This window comes from Atta cephalotes (genome assembly GCF_000143395.1).
Source record: "Atta cephalotes unplaced genomic scaffold scaffold00015, whole genome shotgun sequence".
NCBI lineage: Eukaryota > Metazoa > Arthropoda > Insecta > Hymenoptera > Formicidae > Atta > Atta cephalotes.
The window spans coordinates 1,489,004-1,491,970 of record NW_012130079.1 but is presented as its reverse complement, the minus strand read 5'-3'; positions in this window follow the sequence as shown (position 1 = coordinate 1,491,970).

Sequence of the window (2,967 nt, the reverse complement as noted above, 5' to 3'; positions counted from 1 at the left end):
GTTCATCATCATAACCGAATAAATATAGGAAAGGAGCGTAATGAATTATGCATTTTATGGCTTATAAATTTGCCGGCGACGAAAAAATGATTTGATCAAAGATTACGACATTTATTAACATCGTATGTTTTTTTCTATACATTTTGCACAATACATAACATCGTTAAAAGAAAACAAGACAAAGCTCGAGGTAACAATTTTACGCCTCTTTAGGGGAAAATAGTATATTTCATTTTGCATGTGGGAAAATTTATGCAGTCAATTACGCAGCTCGGCTCCACGTACAGTAAACCTCGGTACACTGTGTATCAATTTCATATGATATTTTGCCACAGGACGATCCGAGATCCGTGGCACTGTTGACGCGGTTATACTCCACTTCTCCCTCGTCTTATTCGCGCGCGTGATCGCAATATACTGACAAACCCGTTCTATAATAAAATAATAAAAGACCTTCTTCACGCAGAAAGCAAAAGGACGATAAACATGCGGTACGTGTGTGCACACACAGACATCGTGTAGTATATGAGATTATACAAGGTGTGTTTTAAAGAATTACCATTTCTCTCAGATAACAATCGTTTCTGATAATTTTTCACTTAACATTATCCATAAATAGAAAATAAATTTTATAAGTGTGTTAAAGTGTACGTCACACTTTAAATAAATTTTAATTTATTTTGTAAAATCGTTTAATTAAAAATGACAAATTTCATGTCATTTTTATTGTGGATACACAGGGAATTATTACCTGCAACATTTTGCAAAAAAGAAGTTTCAACGCCGAGTTTACGTGAAGCTGTGCCTGATTAAAGACATGAAATTCAAACAATAAGCTAGAAAGCTAGAAGGTGCTTACAAATTAGAAAATATCTTAATCATATTTTTAAACAGTGATCGAACACTCTCTGTATCATGCGAGAATACTTCTCCCTTTGTATCATACGAGAATACTTTCTATCGACTCACCCTATATAAGACATGAGATACGTGCATCAGTGGAAAAAGGACGAGCGTAGTTGAACGCAAGAGGCAGGAGAGAAAAAAAACAGAGGAACTCTACAGTGAGTCAGAAGCAGCGAGCAAAAGAAAAATCGAAGAGGTAAAAAGGCAGAAGTAACGGCCGAGGGGTCGAAGCACACGTGGTTGAACACGTGTCCATGTGGAAAGAGCATACAGCACGCGATAAGTTCGCTTCTACCATCTCGGACGATTCTCGAGTTCGATTAGTCTCACAATCAATGCATCTTGATCATCGTGACAACTCTGAACGCTAAAGTTTTAATGATTACATGATCCAAGATTCATCCTGCATTTCAAATATCTTGTAAATCCTTTAGCGCTTGAACTAATGTGATATGAATATTAAGGATAAGGTCGTGAGACATATCGATTATTGCGATTAATAGTTAATCGCAAAAAAAAAATATAAATTGAATATTTAGTATAAAGAGCAACAGCAAGCAGTTAAATTGAAAATGTAGGAATACGAACGATTACGAAACGAAGGACCGTCAGGATTGAAATTTTATAATCGTTATAAAAAGATATCTTCTGATAAAATTATAGTTGCACGAGACACGAAAAGACGGTCAACAATCTCGAAATTAATTTAGTAAATAAAATTTAAGAATTCTGCCATAATTCCGTTAGTTAACGACCACGTATCCTACGATCAATAACTATATTTCAGATTGACAGCGCGCATAATTATTACCGCAATTCTGTACTTAATATGGTTCATTAAGAAGGTATAAAACTTGCGGCAGATCGGTCAGGAAATACGAATGGTCATCATCAATAATAAAAACGATGGAGAGGACGATAAATGCATATGCAACGTAAGGTGCATTGGACACGCGATTATGCCCGCTTGCATTATAAATACCGGTAGCGCGACGGATTTACATTAGCAAACACAGATATCACGATTACATCTCCATCATGCAACCCGCTGGGATGCGCGGCTCGCCGTAATACGTTTGCCATAATGAACGAAGTAATCCTATAGACGGAGAAACGCGAGTTCAAGAGCACCCTCGTTTGTGCTCGAAACCAAGCGTTGAGACATTCCTTTACTCCCTTTATCTTACGAAAGATATCATACTCGCACAGCCTCTAAAGCCTGAGGAATTTAATCACTTGTGACATCCATGTGAGAGATTCATTTATAATAAATCCTTTAAAAATGATGACTTAAAAGTATCTCATTTCTTATCAAAATCTTACTTTTAATTAAATTCTTTATATATCTTTATGTATGACTGGTTTTATATCATTCCTCCATACAAATATATCATATTGCGATTATCATATTGTGACATTAATGAGAATCGTGGTTCTCCTCATTAAGCCGCGTTAGCATGACCAAACATTCGTATAAAACATTCGCACCTAGTCATCTAGTCTAGTCATTAAGAGGTATTCGATGTGACCCTTTCGTCAGTGGCTATGTCCAATCCAATCAAGGCTGACCACACTTACACCTGGACAAGCGAGTCAGAAACAATCACCTGTTCTCCCCGTAACCCCGGAACGTCTCGAATTTCCGATTGCGAAACCGACACGTTCAAATACTCACCCCGGGGAGTGCAGAACCACAGTAGTCAAGGAGACACGTAGACGGAGAGAGAGATGGTATCGCCGTGGTTGAATCGGCCAGATCGTACCGGATCGGTCCTCAACTAGTAGGTAGCTCCGAGGATCTAACCCCGGATCAAGTAGCAGAGACCAATCAACGGATTTCTACCGAGCTGTCGCGCACGGCTGGCGATCCACTATCTCGATTATAACGCATGCTGCAAGGGTCCTCGCGCATTTGCACAATCATACCTCACCTCACCTCACCCCCCCCTCCTCTCTCTCTCTCTCTCCNCTCTCTCTCTCTCTCTCTCTCTCTCTCTCTTCTCTTCTTCTTCTTCTTCTTCTTCTTCTTCTTCTTCTTCTCTTCTTCTCTCTCTTCTCTCT